The sequence below is a fragment of the Triticum urartu genome, chromosome 5 (assembly GCF_003073215.2).
Source record: "Triticum urartu cultivar G1812 chromosome 5, Tu2.1, whole genome shotgun sequence".
Taxonomy (NCBI): Eukaryota; Viridiplantae; Streptophyta; class Magnoliopsida; order Poales; family Poaceae; genus Triticum; species Triticum urartu.
In genome coordinates this window covers 446921220-446931385 of record NC_053026.1, presented here as the reverse complement: position 1 = coordinate 446931385, position 10166 = coordinate 446921220, and positions in this window count along the sequence as shown.

Sequence of the window (10166 nt, the reverse complement as noted above, 5' to 3'; positions counted from 1 at the left end):
ATTTCCATAAACATCACTTGCAGCATTTCCCCCCTCTGATGCCAGAGACATGCTCTTGCAGGATCCTGAACTCCTTGAGAAGTAAGGACTCGAAGGATGGGATTTCTCCGAGAAATTTGTCGCAGTCAACATAGGACCAGCAATGTCAACTTGGTGGTTCAGAGACAATGAATTTGTGCAAGATGTCCTGGAAAGGTCAAAGTCTGATCGGCGCCTTATTCTTCTCCTTTTAGATGACAAACTATCATTTCCTTTAACTCCATCTTGAACAGACCTCTTCTGGTCACAAGCAGCACTGCTTCTGTCTGACTTGAGCAGATTAATTTTCTCATGTGATGCTGCACTACGTAAGAGGTACTGAACAGAAGGTTGTGAAAATTTCCGTTTATCGTTTTCTGCTGTACATGAATTAACATTTTCTTTAACAGCATTCTCAAGAAAAGAGGTCTTTTGTTCTGTTCCTGCAAGATAAGAAACAATGTAAGGACATGCACAATAACTTTTGCTACCAAAAAAACTAGCAAATATATGTTCAACAAATAGCAAGCATGGTACCATTTTGTTGCAGATCTTCGGCCGAAGTCATACTGTTCCTTTCAGTTGAGTGCATTTCGCCGGTTCTCCTAGCTGAAGCACTGCTCATAACTTCTGGCACTGCACACTCATCTTTTTTGTTGCTGACAGAAATGTTGCATGCTTTGGTCAAAGCTGACAATTTTACCTGAACATCATCCAACTTTCCTGAACGGCAGTTGACCCCATCATATGCTGCCTTCACATTGAGTGTCTCGTTTTGTGTGACTGGGGAAGCATGGCCAAAGGGAGTCTCCACATCGGTCTCCTTGAATTCTAAAGATGTTCTGGCCAACAAATGTTGCTCCTGAGATAAGTGATTTTCTTCAGATACAGAGACATTTACAACAGCACAACCATTGGAATGTGTGTCATTACTTTGTATTTCATAAGGAGAGAGGCTTGTTTTATAAGCGTCACCCAAAGGACTAGTCTGAGGTTGAAGCTGCTCAGGGCATTCAGCAGACTCCAATTGGGAGCCGTGGTTATCCACATCATTTACAGGTAAATGTGAGAGGTCCTCACTATCGGCCTTCTCTAACAGACTGCCCAGCAATATTTGTGATGACGCATGAACCCCAAAACTAGTATCAGCTAGTGGGGTAGGTGACTGCAGAGTTTCACTGTATGGAGGATGTGAAACATGAGAATCAGAGCACTGTTGTTCGAAAGACACAGAACTCCGAGTGATGATCCGATCTGAAGAACTGTCAGGTCTCGTCATTCTTTCAGTATCTTCTATAGTCTGAGATTGAACCTGCTCTGGACATTCAGCGGACTCCAAGTGGGAGCATTCTTTATCCACATCATTTACAGGTGAATGTGAGAGGTCCTCGCTGTCGGCCTCCTCTAACAGACTGTCCGGCAATATTTGTGATGATGCAGGAACCCCAAAACTAGTATCAGCTAGTGGGGTAGGTGACTGCAAAGTATCACTGTATGGAGGATGTGAAACATGGGAATCAGAGAACTGTTGTTCGGAAGACACAGAACTCCGAGTGATGATCTGATCTGAAGAACTGTCAGGTCTCATTATTCTTTCAGTATCTTCTACAGTCTGAAGTTGAAGCTGCTCTGGACATTCAGTGGACTCCAATTGGGAGCATTGGTTATCCACCTCAATTACAGGTGAATGTGAGAGGTCCTCACTGTCGGCCTCCTCTAACAGACTGTCCGGCAATATTTGTGATGATGCAGGAGCCCCAAAAATAGTATCACCTAGTTGGGTAGGTGACTGCAAAGTTTCACTGTATGGAGGATGTGAAACATGAGAATCAGAGCACTGTTGTTCAAAAGACACAGAACTCCGAGTGATGATCCGATGTGAAGAACTGTCAGGTCTCGTTAGTCTTTCAGTATCTTCTGCAGTGTGCAGTGTATCCCTTTCAACCAATAGTATGCCGGTAGGATTAGGTACTTCAAGTAAAGTGGTCGGAGATTGGTCCTCCTTTCCGGAATGCACGCCAGTAAGATCAAGAATGGCACATTCCAAAGCACTTTTCTGCTGCTGCTTCACTGGTGCACTGTCAGGGTTCAAATATCCTGATTCCACACCATCAAGCAATAATCTGCCCATAGAACGAGGAACTTGAGAATAGCTGGTAGAAGATGGGTCTTCGTTTAAGGGATGCGCCTCAGCAAGATCAAGATTGGCACCTTCCAGAGCACATACTGGTTGCTGCATCGTCTGTTCACTTGCAGAATTCATGCAAACTGATTCAACACCATCAAATTGAAGTTTTTTCGGCTCAACCGACAGATAAGTTTCAGGGAGTGCATGGCACACACTGCTTGTAACTTGCACTTCAAAAGAACTTCTAACAGAAACCTTGACATTATTATCATAACTGACAATCTGGTTTTGAGAACAATCTAACTGAACTCCTTGATTTCCAAGATCACCATCTTTACTGCACTTGACGAATTCAGTTGATCTATCCTGGTTGGCATAAAAACCTTTCTCCTGACCTGGCAAAGAGGCCATTGTTCCAGCATTGTTTTCACCATCACCACATGGTTTGGAGGATAATGATGCAGTTGTTTTGTTCGAACCTGCAGTTGCAAGTTCAGACCTCTGCATCCTGTCTTGCATAACATCACTGGTTCCACTATTTGTAGCTTGACCCTTCTCACGCGAGCGATCTTCAATATGCCGCTGCCTTGACCTGGAACGCTTTACCACAGAGAACATGTTGACATCAGAATTAGCCTCAACAATCTCCTGGTCAACTGAAACCTGTTTTTGCTGAGGCACTTCATGTTGGTTAGTATCCATGGTGTCACAAATAGTGTCTAGACCAGCATATCCATCTGGAACCACCACATTTCTGAGTGAAATACTAGGCACAGCTGGTGGCTGAAAGACAGTTCTGTTGGTTGCTGGTGTAGTAATCTGGCTTCCAGCGAAAAGTAACCCCGGAACAATTGGTTTACCATTTAGCTCTACAAGTAAACAAGCAGTTCAGTTAACGAATAGAAGGTGTCAAAAGCAATGTGCAAGGGAGTAAAATCGGACACCAATGGTGAACAAAAGGCTAAATAAACAAAGAATCGGTGTATTTACAGCAAATTTCAGAATCACTAGCCAACCAGTTAGTAACTCACGAGTGCTTATAACCAGCACCCTGCAGGTGTGTCCCTCTCGGGTTCTAATAAACAAACAAGTTATAGGACCAACAGCACCAAACTGGCACACTCGAAATTCCCCAATCCAACACATAAAAGGATTTCCCAACAAAACAAAATGGCTAATCCTGTACGAATGTTGAACCACGCTAAACCAAAGACATATCAGATGGCCCACTAAAATGAGCCTGGGTGGTTATTTGCATTAAACTGCATCCGTAAATAACGCAGTACTAGTTATGTAGGCTGCTAATTATGTGGGATTAACTAGCAATCTGCACCTTCGGTGCTTGTTCTTAGGAAACTAAGTACTTGCGGATTTGTAGGAAGCAAATCTTTTGGTCTCAGGAAACTACTTGCAGTTTGGAGGAAGCAAATCTTTTAACTAATTTTATTCAAACTTGCTTCAGATGCAACTAATACTAGAGGAACAGGCGCGCTTTGCCGCACCCACTTGTAGCTTCATTTAGCCTTTCTTCTCACAGATAACAACACGACCGCAATCATGAAATCGCCGCAGAGTTACACAGTATGTCACAAACTTACAGTACATCACATGAATAGTTTCTCTAAACAGAAAACCATTTCATTAGGACTCTGGACAACAACAGGGTCAACTCCCTGACCATCTTCCTCGCTGTTAAACATTGACGATTAGTAATCAGCAGGGACACAATTGTGATAGTTCAAGTTCTTTTTAGTTTGCCGTAAGTAACCACTTGCTTGAAAATTACAGATGCACTATAGGGTGAGATGTGTCATACACAAAATGTAAAGAACTATTAGAACAACACAAAATGTAAAGATCTATTAGGATAACATACAGCTGAAAAGAACCTCAATTTGGGCTAAAATGCATTCTACAACTTTCTGTTGCACCGAATACCAGGTATAAAATCTTGAATGCTCTTACAGAATATGGCAAGCAAGCAGGTGGTAATGAAAGCATTGGCAATAGATGAGCAGACAACAACAGAAAAATAGCTAAGATCCATCATTCAGCCAGCAATATAACACAAATTGCACCAGCTAAAAGGAAGGTCTACTGAAGAATATGAGCATATGGCATGGCATCTTCTAGTTCATTTATTCATTGACACCTAGAACCATTACAAGTTCATATATCTGGGGTTAGCAAGGAAACAAAATGGTTTCTGTAGACACAATTTAGAGGAGAAACATAGTACAGGCATACCTCACAAAGTCACAATCAAAGCAAGACGATGCTACCATCTGTGAAGTTTCTAATCATAGCCTGACAAAAGTCTGTTCCACTGGTTTTCGAACACTCATGTTTTCTAGCTCCATTAGTATTCCGCAAGAAAAGCAATATAAAGCATACATCGCCCAAAATGAACATCTTAATAACCAAATTAGCATCAGGACATTGTCGATCTCCTTAGCACAACCAACAGGCCCTTGGCATGCATGGCCATCGATCCTATTGTTTTTGCTATAAAACTAATACCTGGTCCAGATTTACTGCACACGGCTACTTTAGACAGGGTGGAATTTGTTGCAGGGAAGGTAGCATGAGCAGGTGCGTAGGCTCGCTTCCACAGAACACCACATTTTCTCCTCGTGTTAGCTAATACGGGGAAATCTAGGCTTGCATCACCAATGAACTACTCAATCCCCTACCCAACCCAACCCAATCCGACCCTGGCGAGGGAGCGGCCAGAGCGCCAACAAACATGGGGAGGGGTGGGGGGAGGGGACACGCACCTTGCGGACCGGCGGCGCAGGAGGGGAGGAGCCACGGCGGGGGGCGGTGGCCGGCGGCGAGGAAGGCGCAGGCGAGGGACTCGGCGTGGGAGTCGACCTGCTGGCGCATCTGCCCGGTGACCCAGTCCCGGCGCTCGAAGACCTGCATGAAGAGGTTCTCCATGGCCGGCTGCCGGAGCGGTGGCGGAGGTGGCCGGGGGCGGAGGAGGGGTGCGGGGGCTAGGGTTTGGGCATGGAGATGGATCGGCAGCGGGGTGGGGAAGAGAGATGGGCGACGAAATTTTTGAATCGGGGCGAGGGGGAGAGGGAAATCTGATGAGCCAGACAGCCGCAAGCGGGCGGTCCTCCAGTGCCTGGTGGGTTTTTTTTTAGAGAGAGACATAAAGCTGGGATTATATTCACTCACTGCAACCACGTCATGTCTTTACACATAGCATCCTTTAACACATCATCAAGGGGGCAGTTACCAACACAATCGTTTACCCGTATCTGACCCATAAGATAAATCCAATGATAAATTGGCCGATATGCTAATAAACCGGATGATTTACCTCTTATCTTGGATCGACCGATAAATTACTGATAAGTGATATCCTCAACATTGGCTAAAATACATATGCACACAAGCATTAGCCAATCTACAACACCACACAAGTTTACATTTTACAAAAAGGGAGCATAACCTGAATCAAGCTATTTTACCATGGATTGAGCGGTCCACTTCTGTGTTGCTTAGCTTTGAGAGAGACTGCCTTGACATGAGCCATCTCCAGAATGATTTGTGGTAAACCAGGCCTGCTCGCCATCTTCACATATCAGTTTGTACCTATCGCTCGATCCGGCAATGAAGACGTCACCAGTGTCCAGAAACCCCGTCTGAATTAATCTTAACGAAAGACACCATCTTCCTTGAAGACTGGCACGTTTCGATTGATTTTTCAGATTTTAAGCTTGCTCATTCTTCAGCCAGGTTTGCGTCCACCCCGGACACACGTGGCAGTCACCGAACCACCACGCGTTGGTCCTTTTTAAATGCCACGCGTGGGGGGCACTCCTCTTCCTCCCTCTGCCCCGCCACCCGACAACAACCCTAGACACCCATCGACGCAACATGTCGTGGAAGTGGATCTTCGAGAAGACCGATGATACGTCTCCAACGTATCTACTTTTCCAAAACACTTTTGCCCTTATTTTGGACTCTAACTTGCATGATTTGAATGGAACTAACCCGGGCTGACGATGTTTTCAGCAGAATTGCCATGGTGTTATTTTTGTGCAGAAATAAAAGTTCTCGGAATGACCTGAAAATCAACGAAGATTATTTTTTGAATATATTAAAAATACTGGAAGAAGAATCCACGTCAGGGGGGCACACCTGTAGGCGCGCCCCTTGCCTCGTGGGCCCCCTGACGCTCCACCGACCTCAACTCCAACTCCATATATTCGTGTTTGGGGAGAAAAAAATCAGAGAGAATGATTCATCGCATTTTACGATACGGAGCCGCCGCCAAGCCCTAAACTCTCTCGGGAGGGCTGATCTGGAGTCCGTTCGGGGCTCCGGAGAGGGGAATCCGTCGCCATCGTCATCATCAACCTTCCTCCATCATCAATTTCATGATGCTCACCGTCGTGCGTGAGTAATTTCATTGTAAGCTTGCTGGACGGTGATGGGTTGGATGAGATTTATCATGTAATTGAGTTAGTTTTGTTAGGGTTTGATCCCTAGTATCCACTATGTTCTGAGATTAATGTTGCTACGACTTTGCTATGCTTAATGTTTGTCACTAGGGCCCGAGTGCCATGATTTCAGATCTGAACCTATTATGTTTTCATGGATATATGTGAGTTCTTGATCCTATCTTGCTAGTCTATAGTCACCTATTATGTGTTATGATCCATTAACCCCAAGTGAAAATAATCGGGGATACTTACCGGTGATGACTGTAGTTTGAGGAGTTCATGTATTCACTATGTGTTAATGCTTTGGTCCGGTACTCTATTAAAAGGAGGCCTTAATATCCCTTAGTTTCCAATAGGACCCCGCTGCCACGGGAGGGTAGGACAAAAGATGTCATGCAAATTCTTTTCCATAAGCACGTATGACTATATTCGAAATACATGCCTACATTACATTGATGAACTGGAGCTAGTTCTGTGTCACCCTATATTATAACTGTTGCATGATTGATCGCATCCAACATAATTCTCCGTCACCGATCCAATGCCTATGAGTTTTCCATATATTGTTCTTCGCTTATTTACTTTTCCATTGCTACTGTTACAATTACTATAAAACCAAAACTGTTACTATTACTTTTGCCACCGTTACCACTACTATCATATTACTTTGCTACTAAATACTTTGATGTAGATATTAAGTTTCCAGGTGTGGTTGAATTGACAACTCAGCTGCTAATACTTGAGAATATTCTTTGGCTCCCCTTGTGTCGAATCAATAAATTTGGGTTAAATACTCTACTCTTGAAAACTGTTGTGATCCCCTATACTTATGGGTTATCAAGACTCTTTTCTGGCGCCCTTGCCGGGGAGCATAGCTCTACTCTTTGAGTCACTTGAGATTTATACCTGCTGATCACTATGAAGAACTTGAAAGATCAAAGAACCAAGATTTTTCCCTCAACTACGAGGGGAGGTAAGGAACTGCCATCTAGCTCTGCACTTGATTCATCTTCTGTTTTGAGTAAACTTGCGACACCTACACATGCTATTGATTCTGATAGGTCGCATGTTATTGATGATGCCACTTCTGCTTTGCATGATACTTATGATGAAACTGCTTCTATGCTTGATACTACGGTGCCACTAGGTGAATTTTTTGATGAACAACTTGCTAGTGCTAGAGAGAATGAAATTATTGAAACTGATAATATTGATGAAAGTGATGATGAAGATTCTCCCCCTAGATATGAATTGTCTGTTGTGCCTGAGGGTTATGTTATGGATGAAGAGACTGCTAGAGACTTCTTAGCTTGCAATGATAGATCTGATCTTAAGAAATTATTAGCTAAGCTTAAAGAAAAATCTTTGAATGCTAGAATGAAATATGACCCTGCTTTTGCTACTTCACCTATCTTTATTACTGATAAGGATTATAATTTCTCTGTCGATCCTGAGATAATTACTTTGGTTGAATCTGATCCTTTTTATGGCTATGAATCTAAAACTATGGTGGCACATCTTACTAAATTAAATGATATAGCCACCCTATGCACTAATGATGAGAAAACTCGCTATTATTACATCCTTAAGTTGTTTCTGTTCTCATTAAAGGGTGATGCTAAAACATGGTTTAATTCTCTTGATCCTGGTTGTGTGCGTAGTCCCCAGGATATGATTTATTACTTCTCTGCTAAATATTTCCCCGCTCATAAGAAACAAGCTGCTTTAAGAGAAATATATAATTTTGTGCAAATTGAAGAAGAGAGTCTCCCACAATCTTGGGGGAGGCTCCTCCGATTACTTAATGCTTTGCCTGATCATCCTCTTAAGAAAAATGAAATACTCGCTATCTTTTATAATGGACTAACCGATGCTTCCAGAAACCACCTGGATAGTTGTGCTGGTTGTGTTTTTGGGGAAAGAACTGTTGATCAAGCTGAATTGCTATTGAATAATATGTTGACTAATGAAAATAATTGGACACTTCCTGAACCAACTCCTAAGCCAACTCTGAAGAAAAGGGGTATTATATTTCTCAGTCCTGAAGATATGCAAGAGGCAAAGAAATCTATGAAAAAAAAAGGTATTAAAGCTGAAGATGTTAAGAATTTAGCACCTATTGAAGAAATACATGGTCTTGATAACCCGAAACAGGTATTAAAGGTAAATTCTCTATATAGATATGATAAAGCTGAAATCTTGCCTATTAAGTTTGCTAGCCAATGCTTAGATGAGTTTGATAATTTTATGGTTAAACAAGAACATTTCAATGCTTATGTTGGTAGACAATTGAAACATAATGCTTATATGATTGAACACTTGAGTGATTATATGGCTAATGTAAAGGGTGAACTTAAACTTATTAGTAAACATGCTTCTATTGTTACCACTCAAGTAGAACAAGTACTTAAAGCTCAGAATGATTTGCTTAATGAATTAAATAATAAGAATGATAATGTTGTTAGAGTTGTGACTAGAGGGGGTAAAATGACTCAGGAACCTTTGTATCCTGAGGGCCATCCTAAGAGAATTGAGCAAGATTCTCAGAGAACCAATGTAGATGCACATAGTCCTTCTAAGAGGAAGAAAAAGAAAAATGATAGGACTTTGCATGCTTCTAGTGAATCTGTTTTTGACACACCCGAGAATCCCAATGATATTTCTATTTCTGATGTTGAAACACAATCTGGTAATGAACATGAACCTAGTGATAATGTTAATAATGATGTTCATGTTGACGCTCAAACTAGTAATGATAATGATGTAGAGATTGAACCTGTTGTTGATCTTGATAACCCACAATCAAAGAATCAACATTGTGATAAGAGAGACTTTGTTGCTAGGAAGCACGGTAAAGAAAGAGAACCATGGGTTCAGAAACCCATGCCCTTTCCTCCTAAACCATCCAAGAAAAAGGATGATGAGGATTTTGAGCGCTTTGCTGAAATGATTAGACCCATCTTTTTGCGTATGCGTTTGAGTGATATGCTTAAAATGAATCCTTATGCCAAATACATGAAAGATATTGTTACAAATAGAAGAAAGATACCGAAAGCTGAAATTTCCATCATGCTTGCTAATTATACTTTTAAGGGTGGAATACCAAAGAAACTTGAAGATCCAAGAGTACCAACTATACCATGCTCCATTAAAAGAAACTATGTTAGAACTGCTTTATGTGATCTTGGAGCCGCTGTTAGTGTTATGCCTCTCTCTTTATATCGTAGACTCGATTTGAATAAGTTGACACCTACTGAAATATCTTTGCAAATGGCTGATAAATCAACTGCTATACCTGTCGGTATTTGTGAGGATGTGCCTGTTGTGGTTGCAAACGTTACTATTTTAACGGACTTTGTTATTCTTGATATTACCGAGGACGATAGTACGTCCATTATTCTTGGAAGACCCTTCTTGAATACTGCAAGGGCTGTTATTGATTGCAACAAAGGCAATGTCACCTTTCATGTTAATGGTAATGAGCATACGGTACACTTTCCGAGGAAACAACCTCAAGTCCACAATATCAGTTTGTAACATCCCAAAATTCTAAATTTTGGAAT